Raw genomic sequence first — 20,924 nt, 5'->3', positions numbered from 1 at the left:
ATAACTGGATGATATATACAGAACAAATTGAGCAGTATTTTGAAGCAAATGAAATAACCAATGAAAAATGAGTGCCAGTGTTCCTGAGTGCAATAGATGGAAAAGCATACAGTATGTTTAGGAGTTTAACCACTCCAACAAAGCTAGTCAAAATGAGTTTTGCTAATCTCGTGAAGGTAATGCAGGAACATTCAGAACAAAAACAATTGTTGATTGCAGAACACTTCAGGTTTTATAGGTGGAATCAAAAGGAAGGGGAGTCTATTTCACTTTATGTGGCTGAATTGAAGCAATTGTCCGAGCGTTGTCAGTTTAGTGATGGTTTTAATGAAGCACTGAGAGATGAGTTAGTTTGTGAAATCTTAAAGTGCATTCAAAAGTGGCTCTTAACAGAAGCACAACACACATTTAAAGAAGCAGTTGAAATCACTGTATCAATGTAATCAGCAGACAGAAATGCATTTGAGTTATAGTCAGGAATGAAAATGAGTGTGAACAAAATTGCAACATCTAAACAGAAACCCGCCTGGCTGAACAAATTATATTGCTATTGACACAGGGGCTTACATGAACCAGGTCAATGCAGGTTTAAAGGCAAAACTTGCAGAAAATGCAACAAAATAGGACACATATAAAGAGCATGTCAGACAGACAAAAATACATCATCTACATAGGGAAGTGAAAAAGATAAAAAGTCAAATTGCAGTTTCAAAAAGAGTGAAATAGAACTGCTAACAAGCCAGTTTGGGTTTGTATGTGGTAAACACAGGAGTGCCATAATTGGGGCTGTGATTGGCTGAGACAACTATAACTTGATTGGAGATCCATCCACCATTTGCATGCCACATCCCCTACAACAGAGTAAACTGAAAGTGAATTAAGTAAGATACTGGATAATGCCACAGCAGTGCTCAACAATTGGTAAACTCAAACATATCAAGGGTAAAATAGTGTTAAATGAAAATGTCACACCCTAGTTTTACAATTCCTTAGACCGTCTGATAAAGTAGAAAGTGAGCCAGATCATATGGAGGCTGAAGGAAATCTTTCCAAGGTTGAGTGGAGCCCATGAGCAATACCAACAGTCCCAGTAGCCAAGAGGGAGGGTCTGTGAGGATCTGGGGTAATTTTAAGGTCACCATCAACTCAGTACTGAAAGTAGATTAATATCATCTGCCCAGGAACGAGGATAACTTTGAAAACCTGTCTGGAGGGAAACACTTTAGCAAAGTGGATTTAGTTGAAGCCAATCTACAGATGGTGATGGAAGAAGAGCCCAAAGGGTTTCACACCATAAACACTCACAAAGAGCTTTATCGCTGTAATAGGCTTATTTCTGGAGTAGCATCTGCACCTGCAGTCTGTCAGAAAGTTATGGACCCGGTGCCCATGCACTCAGTGGTACCTGGATGACATCATTGTTACCAGTGAGGTTGACAAGGAACATCTCCAAAATCTCAAGACAGCGTTAAAAAGATTAGAAGATTATGGGCTCAGAGCACGTTGCAGCAAGTGTGAATTGTTTAAATGAAGCATCAGTTACTGCATCACTCATTGACACACAAGCTTTACACAAGTGTGCTGAGAAAAGTCAAGCAGTGGTGGATGCCCCAAAGCCAAAAGGTATGTCACAGTTGCAGTCCTTTTTAGGATTTGTCAATTACTATAGCAGGTTCCTGCCAAACTTGGCTACTGTGCTCCACTCCTTGAACTCTTACTACATATCAGGAAGAAATGGCAATGGACAAAACAGTGTGAGGTGGCTTTCTAAGAAGCAAAGGAAATAGTGACACCAGACATGGTACTCATGGTCCATGCCACCCAGTGAAGCTTGCCTGTGATGCCTTATGGTATAGGTGTGGCGATGTCATGTTATGACTGGTGGAAGTGAATGCCCTGTTGCCTTTGCATCATGTTCCCTTATCGCTACGGAGGGAAATTATGCACAATTGACAGAGAGACCATGTCTGGTTTAAGGTGTAAAATGTTTCATCCAGTAGTTGTTTGGGAGAGAGTTTACCCTCATTACTGATCATCAACCACTAGTGTCCATTTTCAATCCACAGCAGTGTGTTCCACTAACAGCAGCAGCACAAGTGAAGAGATGGGCTCTGTTTCTTGGCGGACATACAGTAATTACAAGATCAAATTCAAAAGGACAACTAAGCATAGAAATGCTGATGGATTATCATGTTTGCACTTGGAAAAGGAAATACCTGAAAAATATACAAAAGAGGATGCTCCTCTGGACATATATTCTCTAAAGCAATCAGAAGTCTCCCTACTATGTCAGGGAAAGGGAAACCAGGCAGGACCCCCACAATGTCTCAGCTTTACATAGCAAACAAAGATATCTGGAATGTGCAGCAGAAATTCCTGACCCCCATTTTTACCAGCACTGGGATGAACCTGCCCTTGGTAGGGGTTGCCTTATGTGGGGACTGAGAATTGTTGTACTGTTCAAGCTGAGAGCTGAAATGTTGGAGAAAGTACATGCCGGTCATCTAGGTGTGGTCACAGTGAAAGTGTTGATTTGAAGCTTTGTCTGGTGACCGGGGATTGGCCTGCATTGCCCTGACAGAGGATGTTTTTGGACCATTGAAGGCATAAATTTCCTGATAGTAGTGGAAGCAGCTACAAAGTGGTTCCCATTGGCCTCCAAACTGTCGATGTATTGAGAAGCCTCATCTCAATAGACTGGTGTTCCAGAACACCTGGTCAGTGACAATGGACCACAGTTTGTTGTGGAGCAGTTTCAGTCATTCCTGAAAATGAATGGAATAAGACATTTTACATCTGCACTGTACCACCCAGGTACAAATGTCTTGTTGGAAAGGTTTGTCAAGAGTCTAATGAACGCACTGTGACCAATGTCAGCAGAGTTACATTACACTGAATCAGAAGCTCACCAATTTCCTCTATGGATATCACAATGCAGCACACTCCACAACCACCAACTCACCTGCTGTGTTGTTCCTGGGTTGTCCCTTGCACTCATGCTTGGATCTCCTCAAACCCAGTCTCAGGAGGAGGATACAGGACAAACAACTGAGACAAATCGATGGGCCCTCAAACAAGGAGGTTCGATGTTTCACTCCTGGACAAGCAGTCCTGGCAAGGGATTACAGAGGTGATCAAAAGTAGGTACTTGGAAAGATTAAGGACGGAACTGGACCACTCTCCTATACAGTGGAGAATGTGTCTGATATCGGGAGGTGACACATTGATCAGTTGAGGACAGCAGAGTCAATTGTTAGAGAAGAAAGATGTCCAGAGCTGTCAGAACCACTTCCTACAGTCCCAGAGTCAATGCTATAACCACCATGGATGAGACCCCAGAACCTGAGATTGTTTCACAGCCATAAATCTCACCTGCCAAGCAGAGTGATACCCGCTAGTCAGGAAAGACATTATTCAACCAGAGTAAGAAATCCTCCACAGAAAATAAATCTTTAGGCCTGAATGAGATGGAATAATTCAAAATTTGCTATGCTGTGGATGTCTATATAGGACTTGTATTATATAGTATACTGTATACACACACACACACACATGATAACTAGATAGCAATACGTTACATATTTGAGTTGAGATGCATTCTATAATGAATTGTATAAGAAGTACGTATATCACCAGTTTATATGTGAGAGCCTGGCTAAAAACAAGGAAAAGAATGAAGTAGACAAGTGTTCCGGGTCCTGTGTTTTTCTTTCATGAGTTACAACCCCATAAAAAGTGGCCACTACGATTATTATTATTATTTTATATTTTATTATTGGTTAAGTCTGCACACTGCTAAGTGTCTTTTTAAATGTTACTGCTGTAACGAAAGAATTCCCCATCGGGATCAATGAAGTATTTATTATTGTCTGTAGCAGAAAGTGAAAATGACTGTAGATGCTTTCGTGGCCTATGGTTGGATGAGGGGTGGTATTACAGAGTTATATATAATCTAAGAGTCATAGATAAGATAGATGATGGTCATCGTCTTTTACAAGGTTGGGGAGCCTAAAACTAGAATTCAACAGTTTAAAGTGTGAGGGGAAATTTTCACACTGAGGGTGACGGGTTTCCTTTCCGTAGTTCACAGCGTTTTATTATCACTCTACTGCGGCGAAACAACAGATGTCATGACACACGATCCTGCTCTCTCAGCGGCTCGAGCGGCGGGCGACGCCATCGTCAGCCGCGCGACCAATGAGGCGCGAATCCTTATGGGGCGCGCGCTCGGCAGCCTTGCATCCGGTGACGAGGTGGCCGAGTGGTTAAGGCGATGGACTGCTAATCCATTGTGCTCTGCACGCGTGGGTTCGAATCCCATCCTCGTCGTGTTGCCGCCGGCGCTTCCTTTTCTGGCTGGGGAAGGGACGGGTTCATTTTTAAAGATTAATTTGAGCTGGCCTCCTTTTCACCTCCTTGAGTTCCAGGAGAAGCCGCTGCCGCTCTCCCTGATACAAGCCAGTGGCCAGTGTGGTGTATGGAGGTGACCGGGCTCACCCCGGTCAGTGCGGGGAGTCCAAGGTAAATGTGCAAGTCAACAAAAATCCCTAACATAACAGGCCCCTCGCGCCGTATCAGAAGCATTCACAAGAAAAATATAATTATACACAATTTTTATAAACAGACAAGCAGAACTAAGTCAATTTTAATAATAGTAACTCATTTATACAGTTTATACACGATGTGGTTCAAAGTGCTCCACAATGGGATAAAGTGCAATCATGAAAATAAAACAAAAACAAAAAGGCACTAGTTTAGAGCAGGATTTTAGTGCAAAGTGGTTATGTTGTTGCTATATTCTAGTCATTAGGGTTTTGCCCCTTGAGTCAAGAACCAAATAGTTGCAGGGAAGTAGCTGATCTTGAACCTGCAAGAAGCTCGCTGGGACTTGACCTGAGGTAGAGGGAAAGGTTGAATAGGTTAGGACTTTATTCCCTAGAGTGAAGGAGAATGAGGGAAGATTTGATAGAGGTGTACACAATTATGAAGAGTGATTAGAGGGTAAATGCAAACAGATATTTTCCATATATGGTTGGGTGAGACTGCAACTAGAAGTCATAGGTTAAGGGTGAAAGGTGAAATATTTAAGGGTGATGTGTGTCAAAGGTGGTGTGTGTGTCGGAGGGTGATGTGTGTCGGAGGGTGATGTGTGTGTCGGAGGGTGATGTGTGTCAAAGGTGGTGTGTGTGTCGGAGGGTGATGTGTGTGTCAGAGGGTGATGTGTGTCGGAGGGTGATGTGTGTCGGAGGGTGATGTGTGTGTCAGTGGGTGGTGTGTGTCGGAGGGTGATGTGTGTGTCAGAGGGTGATGTGTGTCGGAGGGTGATGTGTGTCGGAGGGTGGTGTGTGTCGGAGGGTGATGTGTGTGTCGGAGGGTGATGTGTGTGTCGGAGGGTGATGTGTGTGTCAGTGGGTGGTGTGTGTCGGAGGGTGATGTGTGTGTCAGTGGGTGGTGTGTGTCGGAGGGTGATGTGTGTGTCAGTGGGTGGTGTGTGTCGGAGGGTGATGTGTGTGTCAGAGGGTGATGTGTGTCGGAGGGTGATGTGTGTGTCAGAGGGTGATGTGTGTCGGAGGGTGATGTGTGTGTCGGAGGGTGATGTGTGTGTCAGTGGGTGGTGTGTGTCGGAGGGTGATGTGTGTGTCGGAGGGTGATGTGTGTCGGAGGGTGATGTGTGTGTCGGAGGGTGATGTGTGTGTCAGTGGGTGGTGTGTGTCGGAGGGTGATGTGTGTGTCGGAGGGTGATGTGTGTCAGAGGGTGATGTGTGTGTCAGAGGGTGATGTGTGTCGGAGGGTGATGTGTGTGTCGGAGGGTGATGTGTGTGTCAGTGGGTGGTGTGTGTCGGAGGGTGATGTGTGTGTCGGAGGGTGATGTGTGTCAGAGGGTGATGTGTGTGTCAGAGGGTGATGTGTGTCGGAGGGTGATGTGTGTGTCGGAGGGTGATGTGTGTGTCGGAGGGTGGTGTGTGTGTCAGAGGGTGATGTGTGTCGGAGGGTGATGTGTGTCGGAGGGTGATGTGTGTGTCGGAGGGTGGTGTGTGTGTCAGAGGGTGATGTGTGTCGGAGGGTGGTGTGTGTCGGAGGGTGATGTGTGTGTCGGAGGGTGATGTGTGTGTCAGTGGGTGGTGTGTGTCGGAGGGTGATGTGTGTGTCGGAGGGTGGTGTGTGTTGGAGGGTGATGTGTGTGTCGGAGGGTGATGTGTGTGTCGGAGGGTGGTGTGTGTCGGAGGGTGATGTGTGTTGGAGGGTGATGTGTGTGTCGGAGGGTGATGTGTGTGTCGGAGGGTGGTGTGTGTCGGAGGGTGATGTGTGTTGGAGGGTGATGTGTGTGTCGGAGGGTGATGTGTGTGTCAGAGGGTGATGTGTGTGGAAGGAGCTGCCAGTGGAAGTGGTGGTTGCAGATTCTGCTTCCACATTTAAGAAAAATTTGGGTAGGTTCGTGGATGAGAGGGGTATGGAAGGCTATGGTCTGGGTGCACGCTAATGGGACTGGACGGAATAATAGTTGGCATTGAAGGGATGGGCCAAAGGGCTAGGCCTTTTTCTTTTGTGAGGCAGCACCTCCTGTGGATTCTATCAATGGGGGAGTGTGTACTTGTGAATAATATCAATTGAGGGGGGTGTACCTTTGGATTCTATCAATGGTTGAGGGGTGTATCTGTGAATACAATCAATGGAGGGGGGGGTGTACCTGTGAATACTATCAATGGGGGGTATACTTGTGGATTCTATCAATGGTGGGGGGGGGGTTTACCTGTGGATTCTGTCAATGGGGAGTTGCACCTGTGAATACTATCAATGGGGGGTATCTCTGGATTCTATCAATGGGGGCATGTGCATTATATAAATGGGGGGCCTTTCTGTGGATTCTATCAACGGTGGGGGGTGTACCTGTGAATACAATCAATGGATGGGGGGAGTACCTGTGAATACTATCAATGGGGGGTATACTTGTGGATTCTATCAATGGTGGGGGGGGTTTACCTGTGGACACTATCAATGGGGGGGTATCTCTGGATTCTATCAATGGGGGCATGTGCATTATATCAATGGGGGGCCTTTCTGTGGATTCTATCAACGGTGGGGGGTGTACCTGTGAATACAATCAATGGATGGGGGGAGTACCTGTGAATACTATCAATGGGGGGTGTATCTGTGGATTCTATCAGTGGATGGGGTGTCCCTGTGGATTCTATCAATGGAGGGGGGGGTGTACCTGTGAATACTATCAATGGGGGGTGTACCTGTGGATTCTATCAGTGGATGGGGGTGTCCCTGTGGATTCTATCAATGGGGGGTGTACCTGTGAATACTATCAATGGGGGATGTACCTGTGAATACTATCAATGGAGGGGGGGGGGGTGTACCTGTGAATACTATCAATGGGGGATGTACCTGTGAATACTATCAATGGAGGGGGTTTGTACCTGTGAATACTATCAATGGGGGGTGTACCTGTTGATACTATCAATGGAGGGGGGGATAACCTGTGAATACTATCAATGGGGGGTGTACCTGTGAATACTATCAATGGAGGGGGGGATAACCTGTGAATACTATCAATGGGGGGTGTACCTGTGAATACTATCAATGGAGGGGGGGTGTACCTGTGAATACTATCAATGGGGTGTGTACCTGTGAATACTATCAATGGAGGGGGGTGTACCTGTGAATACTATCAATGGAGGGGGGGGGGGTGTACCTGTGGATACTATCAATGGGGGGTGTACCTGTTGATACTATCAATGGAGGGGGGGATAACCTGTGAATACTATCAATGGAGGGGGGGATAACCTGTGAATACTATGAATGGGGGGGTGTACCTGTTGATTCTATCAGTGGAGGGGGGTGTACCTGTGAATACTATCAATGGGGGGTGTACCTGTGAATACTATTAATGGAGGGGGGGTGTACCTGTGGATTCTATCAGTGGAGGGGGGGTGTACCTGTGAATACTATCAATGGAGGGGGGTATAACCTGTGAATACTATCAATGGAGGGGGGGATAACCTGTGAATACTATCAATGGGGGGTGTACCTGTTGATTCTATCAGTGGAGGGGGGTGTACCTGTGAATACAATCAATGGAGGGGGGGCTGTACCTGTGAATACTATTAATGGAGGGGGGGTGTACCTGTGGATACTATCAATGGAGGGGGGGGAGAAGCTGTGAATACTATCAATGGGGGGTGTACCTGTGGATACTATCAATGGAGGGGGGGGGTGTACCTGTGAATACTATCAATGGGGGTGTACCTGTGAATACTATCAATGGAGGGGGGGGGGTGTACCTGTGGATTCTATCAGTGGAGGGGGGTGTGTACCTGTTGATACTATCAATAGAGGGGGGTTGTACCTGTGAATACAATCAATGGAGGGGGGGGTGTACCTGTGGATTCTATCAGTGGAGGGGGGGTGTACCTGTGAATACTATCAATAGAGGGGGGGTGTACCTGTGAATACTATCAATGGAGGGGTGGTGTACCTGTGAATACTATCAATGGGGGGTGTACCTGTGGATACTATCAATGGAGGGGGGGGGGAGAACCTGTGAATACTATCAATGGGGGGTGTACTTGTGAATACTATCAATGGAGGGGGGGGGGTGTACCTGTGGATTCTATCAGTGGAGGGGGGGTGTACCTGTTGATACTATCAATGGAGGGGGGTGTGTACCTGTGAATACTATCAATGGGGGGGTGTACCTGTGAATACTATCAATGGGTGGGTGTACCTGTGAATACAATCAGTGGAGGGGGGTGTACCTGTTGATACTATCAATGGAGGGGGTGTGTACCTGTGAATACTATCAATGGGGGGGTGTACCTGTGAATACTATCAATGGGTGGGGGTGTACCTGTGAATACTATCAATAGAGGGGGGTGTACCTGTGAATACAATCAATGGAGGGGGGGGGGGGGGTGTACCTGTGAATACTATCAATGGGGGGTTGTACCTGTGAATACTATCAATGGAGGGGGGGTGTACCTGTGAATACTATCAGTGGAGGGGGGTGTACCTGTGAATACTATCAATGGGGGGTGTACCTGTGAATACTATCAATGGAGGGGGGGGTGTACCTGTGAATACTATCAATGGGGGGGTGTACCTGTGAATACTATCAATGGAGGGGGGGGTGTACCTGTGAATACTATCAATGGGGGATCTACCTGTGAATACTATCAATGGAGGGGGGGGGTGTACCTGTGAATACTATCAATGGAGGGGGGTGTACCTGTGAATACAATCAATGGAGGGGGGGGTGTACCTGTGAATACTATCAATGGGGGGTGTACCTGTGAATACAATCAATGGAGGGGGGTTGTACCTGTGGATTCTATCAGTGGAGGGGGGTGTACTGTGAATACTATCAATGGGGGATCTACCTGTGAATACTATCAATGGAGGGGGGTGTACCTGTGAATACTATCAATGGAGGGGGGTGTACCTGTGAATACAATCAATGGAGGGGGGGGGGTGTACCTGTGAATACTATCAATGGGGGGTGTACCTGTGAATACAATCAATGGAGGGGGGTTGTACCTGTGGATTCTATCAGTGGAGGGGGGTGTACTTGTGAATACTATCAATGGGGGGTGTACCTGTGAATACTATCAATGGAGGGGGGGTGTACCTGTGAATACTATCAATGGAGGGGGGTGTACCTGTGGATTCTATCAGTGGAGGGGGGGTGTACTTGTGAATACTATCAATGGGGGGTGTACCTGTGAATACTATCAATAGAGGGGGGTTGTACCTGTGGATTCTATCAGTGGAGGGGGGTGTACTTGTGAATACTATCAATGGGGGGTGTACCTGTGAATACTATCAATGGAGGGGGGTTGTACCTGTGGATTCTATCAGTGGAGGGGGGTGTACTTGTGAATACTATCAATGGAGGGGGGTGTACCTGTGAATACTATCAATGGAGGGGGGTGTACCTGTGAATACTATCAATGGAGGGGGTTGTACCTGTGGATTCTATCAGTGGAGGGGGGTGTACTTGTGAATACTATCAATGGGGGGTGTACCTGTGAATACTATCAATGGAGGGGGGTGTACCTGTGAATACTATCAATGGGGGGTGTACCTGTGAATACTATCAATGGAGGGGGGGGGGGGTGTACCTGTGAATACTATCAATGGGGGTGTACCTGTGAATACTATCAATGGAGGGGGGGGTGTACCTGTGGATTCTATCAGTGGAGGGGGGGGGGGTGTACCTGTGGATACTATCAATGGAGGGGGGGAGAACTTGTGAATACTATCAATGGGGGGTGTAACTGTGGATTCTATCAATGGAGGGGGTTTGTACCTGTGAATACTATCAATGGGGGGTGTACCTGTTGATACTATCAATGGAGGGGGGGTTGTACCTGTGAATACTATCAATGGGGGGTGTACCTGTTGATACTATCAATGGAGGGGGTGTGTACCTGTGAATACTATCAATGGAGGGGGGTGTACCTGTTGATACTATCAATGGAGGGGGGGTGTACCTGTGAATACTATCAATGGAGGGGGGTGTACCTGTGAATACTATCAATGGGGGATGTACCTGTGAATGCTATCAATGGAGGGGGGGGGGAGAACCTGTGAATACTATCAATGGGGGGTATACTTGTGGATTCTATCAATGGTGGGGGGGGGGTTTACCTGTGGACACTATCAATGGGGGGGTATCTCTGGATTCTATCAATGGGGGCATGTGGATTATATCAATGGGGGGCCTTTCTGTGGATTCTATCAACGGTGGTGGGTGTACCTGTGAATACTATCAATGGGGGGGTGTACCTGTTGATACTATTAATGGGGGGGGTGTACCTGTGAATACTATCAATGGAGGGTGTACCTGTGAATACTATCAATGGAGGGGGGGTGAACCTGTGAATACTATCAATGGATGGGGGGGGTGTACCTGTGGATTCTATCAATGGAGGGGGGGGTGTACCTGTGAACACTATCAATGGAGGGGGGGGTGTACCTGTGAATACTATCAATGGAGGGGGGTGTACCTGTGAATACTATCAATGGGGGGTGTACCTGTGGATACTATCAATGGGGGGGGGAGAACCTGTGAATACTATCAATGGGGGGTGTACTTGTGAATACTATCAATGGAGGGGGGGGGTGTACCTGTGAATACTATCAATGGAGGGGGGGGGGTGTACCTGTGGATACTATCAATGGGGGGTGTACCTGTTGATACTATCAATGGAGGGGGGGATAACCTGTGAATACTATCAATGGAGGGGGGGATAACCTGTGAATACTATCAATGGAGGGGGGGGATAACCTGTGAATACTATGAATGGGGGGTGTACCTGTTGATTCTATCAGTGGAGGGGGGTGTACCTGTGAATACTATCAATGGGGGGTGTACCTGTGAATACTATTAATGGAGGGGGGTGTTGTACCTGTGGATTCTATCAGTGGAGGGGGGGTGTACCTGTGAATACTATCAATGGAGGGGGGTATAACCTGTGAATACTATCAATGGAGGGGGGGATAACCTGTGAATACTATCAATGGGGGGTGTACCTGTTGATTCTATCAGTGGAGGGGGGTGTACCTGTGGATTCTATCAGTGGAGGGGGGGTGTACCTGTGAATACAATCAATGGAGGGGGGGTGTACCTGTGAATACTATTAATGGAGGGGGGGTGTACCTGTGGATACTATCAATGGAGGGGGGGGAGAAGCTGTGAATACTATCAATGGGGGGGTGTACCTGTGGATACTATCAATGGAGGGGGGGGGTGTACCTGTGAATACTATCAATGGGGGTGTACCTGTGAATACTATCAATGGAGGGGGGGGGGTGTACCTGTGGATTCTATCAGTGGAGGGGGGTGTACCTGTTGATACTATCAATAGAGGGGGGTGTACCTGTGAATACAATCAATGGAGGGGGGGGGTGTACCTGTGGATTCTATCAGTGGAGGGGGGGTGTACCTGTGAATACTATCAATAGAGGGGGGTGTACCTGTGAATACTATCAATGGAGGGGTGGTGTACCTGTGAATACTATCAATGGGGGGTGTACCTGTGGATACTATCAATGGAGGGGGGGGGGGAGAACCTGTGAATACTATCAATGGGGGGTGTACTTGTGAATACTATCAATGGAGGGGGGGGGTGTACCTGTGGATTCTATCAGTGGAGGGGGGGTGTACCTGTTGATACTATCAATGGAGGGGGGTGTGTACCTGTGAATACTATCAATGGGGGGGTGTACCTGTGAATACAATCAGTGGAGGGGGGTTGTACCTGTTGATACTATCAATGGAGGGGGTGTGTACCTGTGAATACTATCAATGGGGGGGTGTACCTGTGAATACTATCAATGGGTGGGGGTGTACCTGTGAATACTATCAATAGAGGGGGGTGTACCTGTGAATACAATCAATGGAGGGGGGGGGGGTGTACCTGTGAATACTATCAATGGGGGGTGTACCTGTGAATACTATCAATGGAGGGGGGGTGTACCTGTGAATACTATCAGTGGAGGGGGGTGTACCTGTGAATACTATCAATGGGGGGGTGTACCTGTGAATACTATCAATGGAGGGGGGGGTGTACCTGTGAATACTATCATGGGGGATCTACCTGTGAATACTATCAATGGAGGGGGGGGTGTACCTGTGAATACTATCAATGGGGGGGTGTACCTGTGAATACTATCAATGGGTGGGTGTACCTGTGAATACAATCAGTGGAGGGGGGTGTACCTGTTGATACTATCAATGGAGGGGGTGTGTACCTGTGAATACTATCAATGGGGGGGTGTACCTGTGAATACTATCAATGGGTGGGGGTGTACCTGTGAATACTATCAATAGAGGGGGGTGTACCTGTGAATACAATCAATGGAGGGGGGGGGGGTGTACCTGTGAATACTATCAATGGGGGGTGTACCTGTGAATACTATCAATGGAGGGGAGGGTGTACCTGTGAATACTATCAGTGGAGGGGGGGTGTACCTGTGAATACTATCAATGGGGGGTGTACCTGTGAATACTATCAATGGAGGGGGGGGTGTACCTGTGAATACTATCAATGGGGGGGTGTACCTGTGAATACTATCAATGGAGGGGGGGGTGTACCTGTGAATACTATCAATGGGGGATCTACCTGTGAATACTATCAATGGAGGGGGGGGGTGTACCTGTGAATACTATCAATGGAGGGGGGTGTACCTGTGAATACAATCAATGGAGGGGGGGGGTGTACCTGTGAATACTATCAATGGGGGGTGTACCTGTGAATACAATCAATGGAGGGGGGTTGTACCTGTGGATTCTATCAGTGGAGGGGGGTGTACTGTGAATACTATCAATGGGGGATCTACCTGTGAATACTATCAATGGAGGGGGGTGTACCTGTGAATACTATCAATGGAGGGGGGTGTACCTGTGAATACAATCAATGGAGGGGGGGGGTGTACCTGTGAATACTATCAATGGGGGGTGTACCTGTGAATACAATCAATGGAGGGGGTTGTACCTGTGGATTCTATCAGTGGAGGGGGGTGTACTTGTGAATACTATCAATGGGGGGTGTACCTGTGAATACTATCAATGGAGGGGGGTGTACCTGTGAATACTATCAATGGAGGGGGGTTGTACCTGTGGATTCTATCAGTGGAGGGGGGTGTACTTGTGAATACTATCAATGGGGGGTGTACCTGTGAATACTATCAATAGAGGGGGGTTGTACCTGTGGATTCTATCAGTGGAGGGGGTGTACTTGTGAATACTATCAATGGGGGGTGTACCTGTGAATACTATCAATGGAGGGGGTTGTACCTGTGGATTCTATCAGTGGAGGGGGGTGTACTTGTGAATACTATCAATGGAGGGGGGTGTACCTGTGAATACTATCAATGGAGGGGGGTTGTACCTGTGAATACTATCAATGGAGGGGGTTGTACCTGTGGATTCTATCAGTGGAGGGGGGTGTACTTGTGAATACTATCAATGGGGGGTGTACCTGTGAATACTATCAATGGAGGGGGGTGTACCTGTGAATACTATCAATGGGGGGTGTACCTGTGAATACTATCAATGGAGGGGGGGGGGTGTACCTGTGAATACTATCAATGGGGGTGTACCTGTGAATACTATCAATGGAGGGGGGGGTGTACCTGTGGATTCTATCAGTGGAGGGGGGGGGTGTACCTGTGGATACTATCAATGGAGGGGGGGAGAACTTGTGAATACTATCAATGGGGGGTGTAACTGTGGATTCTATCAATGGAGGGGGTTTGTACCTGTGAATACTATCAATGGGGGGTGTACCTGTTGATACTATCAATGGAGGGGGGGTTGTACCTGTGAATACTATCAATGGGGGGTGTACCTGTTGATACTATCAATGGAGGGGGTGTGTACCTGTGAATACTATCAATGGAGGGGGGTGTACCTGTTGATACTATCAATGGAGGGGGGGTGTACCTGTGAATACTATCAATGGAGGGGGGTGTACCTGTGAATACTATCAATGGGGGATGTACCTGTGAATGCTATCAATGGAGGGGGGGGGGAGAACCTGTGAATACTATCAATGGGGGGTATACTTGTGGATTCTATCAATGGTGGGGGGGGGGGGTTTACCTGTGGACACTATCAATGGGGGGGTATCTCTGGATTCTATCAATGGGGGCATGTGGATTATATCAATGGGGGGCCTTTCTGTGGATTCTATCAACGGTGGTGGGTGTACCTGTGAATACTATCAATGGGGGGTGTACCTGTTGATACTATTAATGGGGGGGGTGTACCTGTGAATACTATCAATGGAGGGTGTACCTGTGAATACTATCAATGGAGGGGGGGTGAACCTGTGAATACTATCAATGGATGGGGGGGTGTACCTGTGGATTCTATCAATGGAGGGGGGGTGTACCTGTGAACACTATCAATGGAGGGGGGGGTGTACCTGTGAATACTATCAATGGAGGGGGGTGTACCTGTGAATACTATCAATGGGGGGTGTACCTGTGGATACTATCAATGGGGGGGGGAGAACCTGTGAATACTATCAATGGGGGGTGTACTTGTGAATACTATCAATGGAGGGGGGGGGTGCACCTGTGAATACTATCAATGGAGGGGGGGGGGGTGTACCTGTGGATACTATCAATGGGGGGTGTACCTGTTGATACTATCAATGGAGGGGGGGATAACCTGTGAATACTATCAATGGAGGGGGGGATAACCTGTGAATACTATCAATGGAGGGGGGGGATAACCTGTGAATACTATGAATGGGGGGTGTACCTGTTGATTCTATCAGTGGAGGGGGGTGTACCTGTGAATACTATCAATGGGGGGTGTACCTGTGAATACTATTAATGGAGGGGGGGTGTACCTGTGGATTCTATCAGTGGAGGGGGGGTGTACCTGTGAATACTATCAATGGAGGGGGGTATAACCTGTGAATACTATCAATGGAGGGGGGGATAACCTGTGAATACTATCAATGGGGGGTGTACCTGTTGATTCTATCAGTGGAGGGGGGTGTGTACCTGTGGATTCTATCAGTGGAGGGGGGGTTGTACCTGTGAATACAATCAATGGAGGGGGGGTGTACCTGTGAATACTATTAATGGAGGGGGGGTGTACCTGTGGATACTATCAATGGAGGGGGGGGAGAAGCTGTGAATACTATCAATGGGGGGTGTACCTGTGGATACTATCAATGGAGGGGGGGGTGTACCTGTGAATACTATCAATGGGGGTGTACCTGTGAATACTATCAATGGAGGGGGGGGGGGTGTGTACCTGTGGATTCTATCAGTGGAGGGGGGTGTACCTGTTGATACTATCAATAGAGGGGGGTGTACCTGTGAATACAATCAATGGAGGGGGGGGTGTACCTGTGGATTCTATCAGTGGAGGGGGGGTGTACCTGTGAATACTATCAATAGAGGGGGGTGTACCTGTGAATACTATCAATGGAGGGGTGGTGTACCTGTGAATACTATCAATGGGGGGTGTACCTGTGGATACTATCAATGGAGGGGGGGGGGGAGAACCTGTGAATACTATCAATGGGGGGTGTACTTGTGAATACTATCAATGGAGGGGGGGGGGTGTACCTGTGGATTCTATCAGTGGAGGGGGGTGTACCTGTTGATACTATCAATGGAGGGGGGTGTGTACCTGTGAATACTATCAATGGGGGGGGTGTACCTGTGAATACAATCAGTGGAGGGGGGTTGTACCTGTTGATACTATCAATGGAGGGGGTGTGTACCTGTGAATACTATCAATGGGGGGGTGTACCTGTGAATACTATCAATGGGTGGGGGTGTACCTGTGAATACTATCAATAGAGGGGGGTGTACCTGTGAATACAATCAATGGAGGGGGGGGGGGGTGTACCTGTGAATACTATCAATGGGGGGTGTACCTGTGAATACTATCAATGGAGGGGGGGTTGTACCTGTGAATACTATCAGTGGAGGGGGGTGTACCTGTGAATACTATCAATGGGGGGGTGTACCTGTGAATACTATCAATGGAGGGGGGGGTGTACCTGTGAATACTATCAATGGGGGATCTACCTGTGAATACTATCAATGGAGGGGGGGGTGTACCTGTGAATACTATCAATGGAGGGGGGTGTACCTGTGAATACAATCAATGGAGGGGGGGGTGTACCTGTGAATACTATCAATGGGGGGATGTACCTGTTGAATACAATCAATGGAGGGGGGTTGTACCTGTGGATTCTATCAGTGGAGGGGGGTGTGTAGTGTGAATACTATCAATGGGGGATCTACCTGTGAATACTATCAATGGAGGGGGGTGTACCTGTGAATACTATCAATGGAGGGGGGTGTACCTGTGAATACAATCAATGGAGGGGGGGGGGTGTACCTGTGAATACTATCAATGGGGGGTGTACCTGTGAATACAATCAATGGAGGGGGGTTGTACCTGTGGATTCTATCAGTGGAGGGGGGTGTACTTGTGAATACTATCAATGGGGGGTGTACCTGTGAATACTATCAATGGAGGGGGGTTGTACCTGTGGATTCTATCAGTGGAGGGGGGTGTACTTGTGAATACTATCAATGGAGGGGGGTGTACCTGTGAATACTATCAATGGAGGGGGGGTTGTACCTGTGAATACTATCAATGGAGGGGGTTTGTACCTGTGGATTCTATCAGTGGAGGGGGGTGTGTACTTGTGAATACTATCAATGGGGGGTTGTACCTGTGAATACTATCAATGGAGGGGGGTGTACCTGTGAATACTATCAATGGGGGGTGTACCTGTGAATACTATCAATGGAGGGGGGTGTACCTGTGAATACTATCAATGGAGGGGGGTTGTACCTGTGGATTCTATCAGTGGAGGGGGGTTGTACTTGTGAATACTATCAATGGGGGGTGTACCTGTGAATACTATCAATAGAGGGGGTTGTACCTGTGGATTCTATCAGTGGAGGGGGGTGTACTTGTGAATACTATCAATGGGGGGTGTACCTGTGAATACTATCAATGGAGGGGGGTTGTACCTGTGGATTCTATCAGTGGAGGGGGGTGTACTTGTGAATACTATCAATGGAGGGGGGTGTACCTGTGAATACTATCAATGGAGGGGGTGTACCTGTGAATACTATCAATGGAGGGGGTTGTACCTGTGGATTCTATCAGTGGAGGGGGGTGTACTTGTGAATACTATCAATGGGGGGTGTACCTGTGAATACTATCAATGGAGGGGGGTGTACCTGTGAATACTATCAATGGGGGGGTGTACCTGTGAATACTATCAATGGAGGGGGGGGGTGTACCTGTGAATACTATCAATGGGGGGTGTACCTGTGAATACTATCAATGGAGGGGGGGTGTACCTGTGGATTCTATCAGTGGAGGGGGGGGTGTACCTGTGGAATACTATCAATGGAGGGGGGGAGAACTTGTGAATACTATCAATGGGGGGTGTAACTGTGGATTCTATCAATGGAGGGGGTTTGTACCTGTGAATACTATCAATGGGGGGGTGTACCTGTTGATACTATCAATGGAGGGGGGGTTGTACCTGTGAATACTATCAATGGGGGGTGTACCTGTTGATACTATCAATGGAGGGGGTGTGTACCTGTGAATACTATCAATGGAGGGGGGTGTACCTGTTGATACTATCAATGGAGGGGGGGTGTACCTGTGAATACTATCAATGGAGGGGGGTGTACCTGTGAATACTATCAATGGGGGATGTACCTGTGAATGCTATCAATGGAGGGGGGGGGGAGAACCTGTGAATACTATCAATGGGGGGTATACTTGTGGATTCTATCAATGGTGGGGGGGGGTTTACCTGTGGACACTATCAATGGGGGGGTATCTCTGGATTCTATCAATGGGGGCATGTGGATTATATCAATGGGGGGCCTTTCTGTGGATTCTATCAACGGGTGGTGGGTGTACCTGTGAATACTATCAATGGGGGGTGTACCTGTTGATACTATTAATGGGGGGGTGTACCTGTGAATACTATCAATGGAGGGTGTACCTGTGAATACTATCAATGGAGGGGGGGGTGAACCTGTGAATACTATCAATGGATGGGGGGGTGTACCTGTGGATTCTATCAATGGAGGGGGGGGTGTACCTGTGAACACTATCAATGGAGGGGGGGTTGTACCTGTGAATACTATCAATGGAGGGGGGTGTACCTGTGAATACTATCAATGGGGGGTGTACCTGTGAATACTATCAATGGAGGGGGGGGGTGTACCTGTGAATACTATCAATGGGGGTGTACCTGTGAATACTATCAATGGAGGGGGGGTTGTACCTGTGGATTCTATCAGTGGAGGGGGGGGTGTACCTGTGGATACTATCAATGGAGGGGGGGAGAACTTGTGAATACTATCAATGGGGGGTGTAACTGTGGATTCTATCAATGGAGGGGGTTTGTACCTGTGAATACAATCAATGGGGGGTGTACCTGTTGATACTATCAATGGAGGGGGTTTGTACCTGTGAATACTATCAATGGGGGATGTACCTGTTGATACTATCAATGGAGGGGGTGTGTACCTGTGAATACTATCAATGAAGGGGGTGTACCTGTTGATACTATCAATGGAGGGGGGTGTGTACCTGTGAATACTATCAATGGGGGGTGTACCTGTTGATACTATCAATGGAGGGGGGGGGTTGTACCTGTGAATACTATCAATGGGGGGTGTACCTGTTGATACTATCAATGGAGGGGGTGTGTACCTGTGAATACTATCAATGGAGGGTGGGTGTACCTGTTGATACTATCAATGGAGGGGGGTGTACCTGTGAATACTATCAATGGGGGATGTACCTGTGATGCTATCAATGGAGGGGGGGGGGGAGAACCTGTGAATACTATCAATGGGGGGTATACTTGTGGATTCTATCAATGGTGGGGGGGGGGTTTACCTGTGGACACTATCAATGGGGGGGTATCTCTGGATTCTATCAATGGGGGCATGTGGATTATATCAATGGGGGGCCTTTCTGTGGATTCTATCAACGGTGGTGGGTGTACCTGTGAATACTATCAATGGGGGGTGTACCTGTTGATACTATTAATGGGGGGGGGTGTACCTGTGAATACTATCAATGGAGGGTGTACCTGTGAATACTATCAATGGAGGGGGGGGTGAACCTGTGAATACTATCAATGGATGGGGGGGTGTACCTGTGGATTCTATCAATGGAGGGGGGGTGTACCTGTGAACACTATCAATGGAGGGGGGGGTGTACCTGTGAATACTATCAATGGAGGGGGGTGTACCTGTGAATACTATCAATGGGGGGTGTACCTGTGGATACTATCAATGGGGGGGGGGAGAACCTGTGAATACTATCAATGGGGGTGTACTTGTGAATACTATCAATGGAGGGGGGGGGTTGTACCTGTGGATTCTATCAGTGGAGGGGTGTGTACCTGTTGATAATATCAATGGAGGGGGGTGTGTACCTGTGAATACTATCAATGGGGGGGTGTGTACCTGTGAATACTATCAATGGGTGGGGGGTGTACCTGTGAATACAATCAGTGGAGGGGGGTGTACCTGTTGATACTATCAATGGAGGGGGTGTGTACCTGTGAATACTATCAATGGGGGGGGTGTACCTGTGAATACTATCAATGGGGGGGTGTACCTGTGAATACTATCAATGGGTGGGGGGTGTACCTGTGAATACTATCAATAGAGGGGGGTGTACCTGTGAATACAATCAATGGAGGGGGGGGTGTACCTGTGAATACTATCAATGGGGGGTGTTGTACCTGTGAATACTATCAATGGAGGGGGGGTGTACCTGTGAATGCTATCAATGGGGGGTGTACCTGTGAATACTATCAATGGAGGGGGGTGTACCTGTGAATACTATCAATGGGGGGTGTACCTGTGAATACTATCAATGGAGGGGGTGTACCTGTGAATACTATCAATGGGGGGTGTACCTGTGAATACTATCAATGGAGGGGTGTACCTGTGAATACTATCAATGGGGGGTGTACATGTGAATACTATCAATGGACGGGGGGGTGTACCTGTGAATACTATCAATGGGGGATCTACCTGTGAATACTATCAATGGAGGGGGGTGTACCTGTGAATACTATCAATGGAGGGGGGTTGTACCTGTGAATACAATCAATGGAGGGGGGGGTGTACCTGTGAATACAATCAATGGAGGGGGGTTGGTACCTGTGGATTCTATCAGTGGAGGGGGGTGTACTGTGAATACTATCAATGGGGGATCTACCTGTGAATACTATCAATGGAGGGGGGTTGTACCTGTGAATACTATCAATGGAGGGGGGTAGTACCTGTGAATACAATCAATGGAGGGGGGGGGTGTACCTGTGAATACTATCAATGGGGGGTGTACCTGTGAATACAATCAATGGAGGGTGGGTTGT

The 20,924-nt window shown here is 47.9% G+C and overlaps 1 protein-coding gene and 1 non-coding gene across 2 annotated transcripts in view; both read left to right on the top strand.

Moving 5' to 3' along the window:
- Nucleotides 1-4,247: 4,247 nt before the first annotated feature.
- Nucleotides 4,248-4,329, top strand: trnas-gcu (transfer RNA serine (anticodon GCU)). The gene has a single exon. It is a non-coding gene; the product is annotated as a tRNA-Ser (tRNA).
- Nucleotides 4,330-6,303: 1,974 nt separating this feature from the next.
- Nucleotides 6,304-20,924, top strand: part of LOC140725233 (serine/threonine-protein kinase PAK 4-like) — a 143,653-nt gene continuing 129,032 nt past the window's right edge. The window contains exon 1 of the mRNA XM_073040414.1: nucleotides 6,304-6,428. The gene's annotated coding sequence lies outside the window, so the exon portion shown is untranslated. The remainder of the gene's footprint in view (nucleotides 6,429-20,924) is intronic.

The sequence above is a fragment of the Hemitrygon akajei genome, chromosome 3 (genome assembly GCF_048418815.1).
Source record: "Hemitrygon akajei chromosome 3, sHemAka1.3, whole genome shotgun sequence".
Lineage (NCBI taxonomy): Eukaryota > Metazoa > Chordata > Chondrichthyes > Myliobatiformes > Dasyatidae > Hemitrygon > Hemitrygon akajei.
This window is presented reverse-complemented; position numbering and strand designations above follow the sequence as displayed.